The sequence below is a fragment of the Oreochromis niloticus genome, unplaced genomic scaffold (assembly GCF_001858045.2).
Source record: "Oreochromis niloticus isolate F11D_XX unplaced genomic scaffold, O_niloticus_UMD_NMBU tig00000221_pilon, whole genome shotgun sequence".
NCBI lineage: Eukaryota > Metazoa > Chordata > Actinopteri > Cichliformes > Cichlidae > Oreochromis > Oreochromis niloticus.
The window spans coordinates 760-13,318 of record NW_020327093.1 but is presented as its reverse complement, the minus strand read 5'-3'; the positions used below and the strand labels follow the sequence as shown (position 1 = coordinate 13,318).

Here is a 12,559-nt window from a genome sequence, read left to right as displayed (position 1 = left end):
GCAGTCATTGTGACACTGATGATAAAACTTGTGTAAAAGTGCAAAGCTGTAAAAAAAAAAATATTAAAAAAGCATTTTTGTGGCTGAATGTTTCTGGATAGCCATTTCATCTGTAACACATCAAAATAACATGCTATGGTTTAATAGGCTATAAGGAATACACTCACTTCCTGAGCCCTGGGCAGTGTTGTGCTAATAAGAGACGTTTTGTGTTTCATAATTTATTGATTTTCTTTTATCCTTTCTGACCTGCGTTAATGAAGCAGCCATTAGAGCACCATGTCCGCTCTAATAGTTTTGTAGTTTGATGCTTGAGTCATTGCAGACTTGCAGACACCCGTCATGTAAAAGTTACACCTCCAAACAGGAGAAATAATCAGAATAAGGCTTAATCATTGTCTTGATAATAATGACCATGAAAATGAAACTAGGCCTACCTTTAGTTCAGCGCACTCAGTGTTACATAAAGACATGCGAACATCCCATCATCCATTCTGGAGCCTACTTTTAAAAAAGCGAGCTGTTTATTCTGGCTGAGTAGCAAACAGAACCAACCATGAAAACCTAAACTGGGAAAACACTCGGAAACCTAGAACACTGGGAACATGGAGACACAGGAGGTAGGTGAACAGACACTCTGACAAAGGACAGAGGAAAACAGAGACAGTATATACACTGAGGGGTGATCAGGGAAGTGGACAAACATGGGAACACAGACTAGGATTATCAAAATAAGACAAGTAGCAGCACGGACACCATTTTCTGTGATAAAAAGGAGAAAATATCCAGTGAAAGGCAGTTCTCTTGGGAAAACTGCCTTGCAGAAGAGCATCTTGGTCAGCTAAGAACAGGAAACTGAAGCTACAGTTCTCAAAATTTGACATGAGAAGATTGGAAAAATGTTGCCTGGTCTGATGAGTCTTGATTTCTGCTCTGACATGCAGATGGTCGGGTCAGAATTTGGCATAAATAGCATGAAAGGATGGATCCATCCTGCCTTATGTCAGCTGTGCAGACTAGCGGTGGTGGTGTCACTGTGGGGGGTATTTTCTTGGCACATTTTGGGCCCCTTAGTATCAACCGAGTAGCAATAATACTCAGGTAAACATCACAGCTTGCCTGAGTATTATTGCTGAACATGTCCGTCTCTTTATGAGAACAGTGTACCTCTCCTCTGATGGCTGACTCCAGCAGAACAGCGTGTCGTGTCACAAATCTTAGATCATCTTAAACCGTTTTCTTGAACATGACAGTGAGTTCAGTGAACTCTAATGGCCACTGTCAGCAGATCTCAGTCTAATGGAGCACCTTTGGAAGGTGATATAAGAATCATGGATGTGCTGATGGGTTCATAACTTGATGGACTTTTATCCAAACACAGAGTTACAAAGTGCTTCAGAGTTTGAATAAAAGCCACACGTTAAAAATAACTTTACATTTTCAAATCAACCATACAGTCAGACATTTATACTAAAATACAAACATGCAAATGGTTCCAAACTATGACGTGCTTTGGTCATCAGCCAATCACCTTGAAGTTAATTTAACTCCCAACATTCACAGTTTGGTTTGTATTCTTTATTTTAAGTCAACCTTAAGACAACCAGTTGTGGCGTTCAACCTGCATACTATTATTAAGAAGATATGAGCTGTATGAAGTAAACAGAGATAAACATGCCAAATAAAACTACAAAGCAAAACAAACTCATAATTAACTTTAATTAACCAGTTTTTACCCAACAAACAACAACTGGAGCACAGCCAAAACATCTGGTTGGAGCTGTTAGATCTTTGCCTCAAGGAGTGCCAGAGCACAGACATGCTGTGTATTCAGATGCTTCAATTCTGGCTAAACATTATTGATGAATCATTAGTTTGAAGGGCGAGTCTCTCCTGGAAGCCACTCATTGTGTTGCCACGTGAATGTGTGTGTGTGTGTGTCACAAACCTTAGTACAGGGAGGGGATTTCCAAACCTGTTTATCCATCTGCTAGTAAATGCTATACTGGCACAGGACCCAGATGAGAAGCTGAATCATCGCTCTCACTGGGAGAAAGACCTGGTGAATCTATGAAAACACAGCGCTAGATTTAATTATTATTTCATTTTCTTTATTCTTTTTAATATTGCACAGAGCTACATTCATGCTACGATGCCTCTGTGTTTTGGCCCTGAGGTGGAGTCGGAGCTGTGCCATATGAGGGGATTAGCCATGTACAGAGGGAGCGTATCAGACCGTCTCCCACACAAACTACAGATAACACACCCTTGCCTTTGAAATCACCTGGCATGGCGGGGGTCTGCCTTCTCATTCAGCACTCAGAGGCTGGTTAGCAATGGGTCTGCCTGGAGGAGCCTAGTCTGTGTCTTTTTTCTCCCATTATTGCTCTTTGTCTACACGGACGGGGCGCTGAGTGACTTCTAAGGAGAAGCTGCATGAGTTGGCATCACGCCTGCTGTGCCCTAATCTGCTTGGGGCACTGTTACACACACACACACACACACACACACACACACACACACACAGAGCAGAGGTAAGTCTTAATCAGTAACACAGATGACCAGAAGGCAGGGGTGGAGGTCCATCAGTGACCATCTTCATCCGCCCACATTACCACAGCTGGAGTCTGCACATTGTGATGGCCAAACCCGTGGCCACACTCTAAAGTCAGTAACTCTTGTATTTTCATTTCTTCATTTGAACACAGTAACACACTTTAGTTTTCAATAACTTTATTGATTGGTTTGGATACATTTGTTCTATTTGTAAGCGCGCACATTTACTTTACTTATGTATTCATGCTACTTCATTACTTTGATTTTTGACTAACCTTTGTCTTTTTATTTCTTACCTGCCATCATCCCCGGGAGTTGCTGGACAAAAGATGGTAGCCAGGGTTTGAAACCACTAAATGCAAAGAGGGATAATTGGACCACACCACCACTCCCTGCTGAAGGGGAGAATGTGTGTTTGCTTCAATTTAAAAACAAAGTATTTGTATTTAATTAAATATTTGAGTTTAGGGTTTAATGGTTTTGATTTTCTTCTTTAGTGTTTAGTTTATTAACAAACTAGACTGTACTGCATTGTTTTGTGATTTATGATTGTGTTTGTTTGTTACCCCTCATGTGTCACAACGGTCTGATCAGCCATTACATGTACCCCTGTGTGTCATTTCATGTTTAGGTCAGTTATGTTTGTTTGTGGCAGTCATTTGGTTTGTTAAGTTTGCAGTCTTGGCCTGAGTTCAGTTTTGTTTCTTTGACCTCTTTTATGAGCTCAACATTTATTACTTTTGTAAATCTAATTTTGGGGGGTTAAATGAATGAAAACCATATTTTTCTAATAATTTGTGGGACTCCTGTTTTTCAACTCGGTCCATTACACACATGCAGGGTTAACCTTGAACAGGAAACCTTGCAGTGTACAACGTTTAGAAAAGTGCGTGTTTCTCTTTTGTTCTGTGGTTTTGGTATTTTGGCTACATATTTTGTTTTTTGTATATATTTTAATAAATCTTTATGTTTATTTACTTTTTAAATTTTTTAATGTATTTTATATATATGTTACATTTACATTTTTGTGCAGTTTTTTGCATCTGTTTTGTATTTTGGTATCTTTGCCTGTCTCATAAATTCAGAGCTACATCCTTTCTATAGACAAAGAGCTTACCTTGGAGCCTTCAGCTTCTTCTTTAGTACTTTCATAGGTGGATGTAGGAAGTAACAATAATATGTGACGATAATCTGTGGTACATGAAGTAATCTTATAATAATAGTAATAATGGATCTGTTCTTGTCAGGAAAATGCTTGTGCAGAGGTTTCATTGTGCTTGTCATTATCCTTATTACCACCACAGCTCTGCCTCACAGTGACTGTTTAGTTGCAGTTTCGAGGCTCATTTGTGTACGATCATAAAGACTTTCCTCGCAGTGAGCTGTGATCTCAACTACTGAGCTGATGCATGCTCTATTACAGCTGGATACTTTTTTCTCTTTCGTAAAGTGTTTTCATTGAACAGACTCATTCATTATTAATTGTTTTACATATTTTGTCTTTTATGAACGTCAAGAAAAACACTGCTTAATCCCATTATCCAACAGATAACCACCCATTTCTCAATGCAGTGATACGCTTGAATTAAACTATTAAAATAACTAAACAATTAAAAACACTGTAATTAGTACTTTTAGCAATATGATAGATGCCTTTTGTTATATTTTTTTTAACATCGGCATGCTAAAGGACTTGTTTAGAAGAGACTGCTAATTTATATGCTAAAATGTGTTTTTCTTCTTGGCCAAGATGGTGAAAACACTTTATTATCCTCTAATAGATTTTCTAAATGCTTGGTGATCGTAGTACCCAAAATGAGCTGCATCAGGTCCTGCATCAGGAGATACACTAGCTGACTGTTTCCTCTCAGCTGTAAAAGGCTGATGATTTACAAAACAGACACCACGTCGTTTAAATAGATGAGGCTTAAAATAAGAAATACTTTACTCTCTGAACATTGTTCCTTGTTTCCATTCATCCATTTAGTTTTCGCTGGTCTTAATCAAGATCTTAAGAAGAGATATTGTTAGAACCTAGAAAGAGGAGGAGCAATTCAGACTTTAAGTTTGGAATACGCATTGCTGGACAGAAGAAAGTGGCACACCTATTCATCTTCAAAACAGGTTTGACTGACAGGTTAAAAGCTTACAAGACAAGATGCTGAAACGCTACACAGTGTGTGTGTGTTAGTGTGTGTGTGTGTGTGTGTGTGTGTGTGAGAGAGAGAGAGAGCTTGAGAGAAGCTGAGCTTTATTCAAAGTGATTTGAAACAAACTGCAGCAATAAGGGCAAACTAGTGCACAGTTATGTTTACGTGAGCGTTATTTTGTATGCATTTGTACAGTTCGATAACTGTGAGAATACATTGATAGCATTTAACTCTAGTAACAGGCATTTGTACCAGTAAGCATGAAAAAGTAGGGAAAAGAACTAGTATGTAAGCACTAACTGGTACTGTAAAGTATATGTGTATATAGGGCAATCGTGCCTCAAGAGTTCGCAGTTCGTCCCCTAATTGGAAGGTTGCCGGTTTGAGCCCTGGCTCCGACAGTCTCGGTCGTTGTGTCCTTGGGCAAGACACTTCACCCGTTGCCTACTGGTGGTGGTCAGAGGGCCCAGTGACGCCAGTGTCCGGCAGCCTCGCCTCTGTCAGTGCACCCCAGGGCAGCTGGGGCGCACTGACAGCCATCACCAGTGTGTGAATGGGTGGATGACTGAATGTAGTGTAAAGCACTTTGGGTCCTTGGGACTAAGTAAAGTGCTATACAAATACAGGCCATTTACCGTGTGTGTGTTTATGTTCGAGTGTATGAATAAATGAGTCAGTTTTAAACAGTTGCAATTTAAACAGTAGAAAAGTGGCACTATATTTATATGGTAAATGGTAAATATTATAATATTTATAAAGAATTTCACACAACAATTATTTAATGCTCAAAGCAGGTTTATTTAATATCCAGTATGTTTCCAATTAGTTCCGAATTCACCTTGAATTCAATTCAATTCAATTTTATTGATATAGCAGCAAATCATACCACCAGTCACTTCAAGGCTGTATGTATTATTGTAAGGTAGACCCTACAATAATACATACAGAGAACCCAACAATCATATGACCCCCTATGAGCAAGCACTTTGGCAACAGTGGGAAGGAAAAACTCCCTTTTACAGGAAGAAACCTCCAGCAGAACCAGGCTCAGGGAGGGGCGGCCATCTGCTGCGACCGGTTGGGGTGAGAGAAGGAAGACATTTGTTGTAGGTCTGACTGAAGGACTGATGTGATGGTAAGTTGTCTGCTGCTCTGCTTTGAATATTGAGAGATTAGTTGATGGATTTCAAGCCAAATTGTGGCCAAGTTTAAGACCATATTCATTGGTTGTTTTTGTTGATGTTATTGTTTTGCGCTTTTTTTCCACAAGAATTTCTAGCTCCCCTAGAATTTTGGCCACCCAAACAATCGGACGATTGCTGAGAAAGCACAAGGTTTTCTCCCCCTGTGCTATTCATATCGGTGCCTGGGGTTCTCCTTGAGAGGTCAGGGTCGAAAAAGGGATGCTTCAGAACCTCCGAGGGTGTTATGCGCTGATTTGCATCCAAGGCCAACATTTCTTTGATTAGCCTGACAAATAATGGTTGGCCATTTTCAGGTCCTCGCCTAACCTTCAGTAGTCGTTCGAGGTGATCGAGACACTTAAGTTTTATATATCGAGTTTCCTTGGATTGATAACCTGTCTCGTATTGAAATTGTTCTTGGGTCTTAAATGTCCAGCGCTGTTCGTTGAAGTTATCCTTGATGAAATAGCAATCAGTGTACAAGCCAGACTCTAGAAGATGATCTGGTAGCTGACCCTGGGTTTCAATTATGAATTTCAAAACATCATAATTGTCTTCCCCAGGATAGAGAGGCAGCCCTGTAGCAAGCTGCACAGCTACCAGCCCCAGAGACCACATGTCAATTGCTTCATCATATGGAAGGCCAAGCATAATCTCAGGTGCACAATAACCAACCGTCCCCACACGGTAACCAGGAATCAGTGCAGAAGCAGGAAATGCGAGGCCAAAGTCTATAAGTTTGACTTTGATAGGGGAATCATGGCGCTTTACAACCATGATGTTTCCAGGTTTGAGGTCAGCATGCACTATTCCCACAGAACCCAGGTGGAACAGAGCATTTGCGAGCTGATGCAAAATTGGCCTGAGTTCTCTTATTGGGAGACCTTGGTTATTCCGGTCCCCTATGTAGTCCCACAGGCTTTGGTCCAGGAGTTCAAAATTTAAGCAAATGCGCTCTCCATCGAGGAAATAGCCGTTCCATTCGACAATGTTGCACCTGTCTGGATCCAAGCGTCGTAGTTGCTCCAGGATGAAAATTTCCAGTTTTGCCTGTAGCAGAATTCCAGGGTCGCTCTTGTTGACTTTAATAGCCACAGTTTGGTTGTTTTTTGTATCGCGACATCTGGTTACCAGTCCAAAGCCTCCTTCTCCAAGGAAAGCCTCTACCACGTGGTGATCTCCCAAAGTGGTCCCTTCCGTTATTTCAAGATCATCTTCAGAGGAAGATGGGTTGGCTGAGGTGTTGACCTGTCCTTTTTGAGGAAATTCAACTGAGTTTTGGAAACTGCAGTTGAATTTTTGTGCTCCATGACTTTTCCAGCTTGAAGGCTGCTGAGAGAGCACAAGGTTTTCTCCCCCTGTGCTATTCATGTCAGTGCAGGGGGCTTTCCCTGAGAGGCCAGGGTCGAAAAAGGGATGCTTCAGAACCTCCGAGGGTGTTATGCGCTGATTTGCATCCAAGGCCAACATCTGTTTGATTAGCCTTACAAATAATGGTTGGCCATTTTCAGGTCCTCGCCTAACCTTCAGAAGTTGTTCGAGGTCATCGAGACGCTTAAGTTTTATATATCGAGTTTCCTTGGATTGATAATCTGTCTCGTCTTGAAATTGTTCCTGGGTCTTAAATGTCCAGCGCTGTTCGTTGTAGTTATCCTCGATGAAATAGCAGTCAGTGTACAAGCCAGACTCTAGAAGATGATCTGGTAGCTGACCCTGGGTTTCAATTATGAACTTCAAAACATCATAATCGTCTTCCCCAGGATAGAGAGGCAGGCCTGTAGCAAGCTCCACAGCTACCAGCCCCAGAGACCACATGTCAATTGCTTCATCATATGGAAGGCCAAGCATAACCTCAGGTGCAATATAACCAACCGTCCCCACACGGTCACCAGGAATCAGTGCAGAAGCAGGACATGCGAGGCCAAAGTCTATAAGTTTGACTTTGACGGGAGACTCATGGCGGTTCACAACCATGATGTTTCCAGGTTTGAGGTCAGCATGCACTATTCCCACAGAACCCAGGTGGAACAGAGCATTTGCGAGCTGATGCAAAATTGGCCTGAGTTCTGTTATTGGGAGACCCTGGTTATTCCGGTCCCTATGTAGTCTGACAGGCTTTGGTCCAGGAGTTCAAAATTTAAGCAAATGCGCTCTCCATCGAGGAAATAGCCGTTCCATTCGACAATGTTGCACCTGTCTGGATCCAAGCGTCGTAGCTGCTCCAGGATGAAAATTTCCAGTTTTGCCTGTAGCAGAATTTCAGGGTCGCTCTTGTTGACTTTAATAGCCACAGTTTGGTTGTTTTTTGTATCGCAACATCTGGTTACCAATCCAAAGCCTCCTTCTCCAAGGAAAGCCTCCACCACGTGGTGATCTCCCAAAATGGTCCCTTCTGTTATTTCAAGATCATCTTCAGAGGAAGATGGGTTGGCTGAGGTGTTGACCTGTCCTTTTGAGGAAATTCAACTGAATTTTGGAAACTGCAGTTGAATTTTTGCGATCCATGACTGTTCCAGCTTGAAGGTTGCTGAGAGAGCACAAGGTTTTTCCCCCTGTGCTATTTATGTCAAGGCAGGGGCTCTCTTTGAGAGGCCAGTGTCGAAAAGGGATGCTTCAGAACCTCCGAAGGTGTTATGCGCTGATTTGCATCCAAGGCCAACATCTGTTTGATTAGCCTTACAATAATGGTTGGCCATTTTCAGGTACTTGCCTAACCTCCAGTAGTTGTTCGAGGTCATCGAGACACTTAAGTTTTATCGATCGAGTTTCTTTGGATTCATAACCTGTCTCGTCTTGAAATTGTTCTTGGGTCTTAAATGTCCAGCGCTGTTCGTTGAAGTTATCCTCGATAAAATAGCAATCAGTGTACAAGCCAGACTCTAGAAGATGATCTGGTAGCTGACCCTGGTTTCAATTATGAATTTCAAAACATCATAATCGTCTTCCCCAGGATAGAGAGGCAGCCCTGTAGCAAGCTCCACAGCTACCAGCCCCAGAGACCACATGTCAATTGCTTCATCATATGGTGTGCCAAGCATAATCTCAGGTGCACAATAACCAATTGTCCCACAGCACCACCAGCAATCACTGCAGAAGTGTTACATGCGATGCCAAAGTCTATAAGTTTGACTTTGATGGGAGACTCATGGCGGTTCACAACCATTATGTTGACAGGTTTGAGGTCAGCATGCACTATTCCCACAGAACCCAGGTGGAACAGAGCATTTGCGAGCTGATGCAAAATTGGCCTGAGTGCTGTTATTGGGAGACCCTGGTTACTCCGTCCCCTATGTAGTCCGACAGGCTTTGGTCCAGGAGTTCAAATTTAAGCAAATGCGCTCTCCATCGAGGAAATAGCCGTTCCATTCGACAATGTTGCACCTGTCTGGATCCAAGCGTTGCAGTTGCTCCAGGATGAAAATTTCCTGTTTTGCCTGTTGCAGAATTTCAGGGTCGCTCTTGTTGACTTTAATAGCCACACTTTGGTTGTTTTTTGTATCGCGACATTTGGTTACAACACCAAAGCTTCCTTCTCCAAGGAAAGCCTCCACCACGTGGTGATCTCCCAAAATGGTCCCTTTAGATATTTCAAGCTCATCTGAGCTGAAGGACGGGTTGGCTGACATGGTGTAATGTGTCTGGTTGCGCTGTGAATTGGTGAGAAACTAAACTGAACTTGTTTTGGTTTCTCCCGTAAAATGCTCTCAAAACTTCTCCAGGGTTTTAGTTGCTGCAGGTCAATGTCCGTTAAGCATAAAGTATAATAGGTGAGCGCTCCTATTTAAGGGTTTTGGGATCAAAGCAAAGTTACCGCGTCAGGAAGGATCAAAGCAAAGTTACCACGTCACAAGGGATCGAAGCGATTCTAACATGTGCGCAAAGAAAATGTTAGTTTTGGAAAGTTTTAAAATGACGAAACTGACAGTTAAAACATTTTTTGTTCGTGTATTTGTATTTATTTTTTCGGTTTTTTTTTTTTGACATACCATGTCAAGCTTTTCTGTATATAGTCATGTCGTAGATTTCGGAGCAAACAAGAAATTGATTAAAATGTTCTATTTTATTTTAACAATCATCAGCTTCATATCCAGGTTTGGTACGGGTGCTTGAAATCCTTGAAAATCTTGGATTTTAATATTGTAGTGCGTGGATTTCGGATTTTGTGCTTAAAACTTCTTGAAACTGTAACCGTATTTCAGTCACCACAAATAACTATCTGATTGAATAGTTTTCTTATCAGATAGAGAAATAAAATGAGTCGCAAAGTCTAAAAGCAACTTTTCTCTGCCTGGGCTGCCTCGTACCTCTGCACGTCAGTCTGTTTCAATGTGTGACCCCCACCCCCTCCCCGAGCAGTCGTGGGTGAGTGCACTAACGTGCCGGAGGTTGCCGTTTTAATGAGTGTTTGCTGGAAAACGAAAAATACGAGAAGGAGTCTTCAAGAAGGATTTGTACGTTTTCACAACGGGGGAGTTTGCGTAAGTCCTAGTAAATAATTTTCTCGAGTGTGTACGTTACACACGTTATTTCTTAAAATTGGTATTATTATTTTGCTAGCTAGCAAACTCGCGGGATAAATGATTGAAATGCACTCAGTGCGATACAATACGGTGCCGCTATTATAACAGTTAGTTATTGCGGGGTAACTTGTAGAATATGCTGTGAATTTAACTAAGATTACACAGCAGTAGCAGTAATACGAGTTACTTCCCTCAAGTGAAAGCTTTAAACGTTAGCCCGATGCTTAACTAGCGAACTTAAGGCTTTCTGATTGAAGGCTAAAAGCGGCGTTGTCACCAAGTAAATAGGATATTGATTATATTTTTGTGTATTGCTGCAGCTTCTTCAAGTATTAACCTGGTGTCTTTGGGAACACCTTAGGGGGAAATAACGGTAATATGACTGAACCATATGGGAACAAAGAAAAGCCACTTTTTTGTGCTACCGAAGTTTCCTCGCTTTCATTCAAAATCTGTTTATCATTAAACTTAAACATAATGGCTTCAAGCTCACATTGAGGCCTGTGGGGCACGATCAGCCCCTGAGACAGTAGTAGACAAATGACTATTTCATACTTTAAGGCTGCCTGTTTATTTAAGGGAGATGAACAGTACATTATAACTGTACATAATAATATCACAGATGATAGATTAAATAAATAGAAAGACGCTTGTGCATTTTTAAAGTCTAAAGTGTTGAATTGAACTGAGTATGTCATCTGTTCAAAGCCTCTCCCAGTCAGTGCTGTTCTCTATGCCTGTCTTACTGTACATGATGTTATTAGCACAAACACTTTAAAGGTGATAATTTAGGACTACAACAATAACACAGACTGCAATGTAGTTAAGCATCTTACAGTTAGTTTTGAATGAATGAACTTAAAAAAACAACATAAGCAAAGATCTATTTTTTGTGTCACATAAGAAAGAAGCATCAATATTTGATGTGAAGACTTATTAATTTGGCCTTTCACATGGTCTTACTGAGGTGATGCGAAGTGAAATATGCATCCTTTTTATGGTAATGTGCTGGAAAAGTTTGAAAATGGACATTGAACGTGCTTACAAAGTGCTTGAATTTGACCCTGAAAGGTGTATGAACCCAGAAAAGTCACACTTGGAGTGAAAACCTCTCATAGCAAGTTAATCATATTAAATTGATTGGATGCTTTCAGCACAAAATTTAGCCACACAGTCAGGACAGCGTCTGATTTACCTTCATCGGTAAACATGTTTATGCAGTACATAGTAACAGTGTGGCTGAGTCCTCTGGTTCAAATCAGTTCCAGTACATTTGGAGATGTAAGTCTTAACCTTTCACATACATCAGGAAGGAAAATACAACCAACATTTAAATGTCTTAATTAGATTTATTTGAAGTGTCTTAATGAGCTGCTGAATGTGAAAGTTAGCAACTGTTGATTTTACTGGCCAACAGTTACTCAGTGTTAGCTCATTACTCTTTACTCTGAGTTGTTGGAAGAAATCGTGTCTGTTGTTGGTTAATCTGATTCCTGAGCGCTTGTTTGTGCTCAGCCAAAGACGTTCTTTTGTTTTGTTTTGTTTTGTTTTTTTTTAAATGATGAAGCAGCTCTGCTCTCTATGGTATTTATTTGTTGGAGGGAATGTGTTTTGATCATCCTCATGCTCATTTCCAACATGATGTTCTTATTCTTGGACTCTACTAGAGTAGCTTTGCACGATTCACAGTTTAAAAAAAGCTTCTTTATCTTACACCAAGCCCTCTTTTTCTCCTCTGCCTGAAAAACAGGGTTTTGGCCTTTTTGCCTTTAAGCTAACTTTACTCTTATTGGTTGATATTAAAAAGACTTGCTATTAATGATCAAGGCTTTTTAATATCATGGATTGGGTGTTCTTTTTATTCATGCTTTTTTCTGGGGTCTATGATGGATATTTGGAATTAAAATTGCATAAATTAAGATCTGATTAAAAATATTAGTCTCACACGTTGCATTAATTTAATTCAAAAGTGAGTCACATGGGTGTTAAGTAGAAATACAGCAGAATAGTGAAATTAATCTTGTATTTATCGTCTAATCTTGATCACATGTTCAGATATTTGGAAAACATTATTGTTTAGTTTATTTATTACAGAGGAAAAAACATGACACTCTTCCTCACCACTTCCATTCAACCATGTCCCTCAGGA

At 40.7% G+C, this 12,559-nt stretch overlaps 1 long non-coding RNA gene across 1 annotated transcript; it reads right to left on the bottom strand.

Annotated features, from left to right (window-relative positions):
* Positions 1 to 439: 439 nt before the first annotated feature.
* Positions 440 to 3,264, bottom strand: LOC109200225 (uncharacterized). Its single transcript, XR_002060419.2, has 4 exons — positions 2,853 to 3,264; positions 2,285 to 2,480; positions 1,949 to 2,068; positions 440 to 597 (listed from the first exon to the last, which is right to left on the bottom strand). It is a non-coding gene; the product is annotated as an uncharacterized LOC109200225 (long non-coding RNA).
* Between the last annotated feature and the right edge of the window lie 9,295 nt (positions 3,265 to 12,559).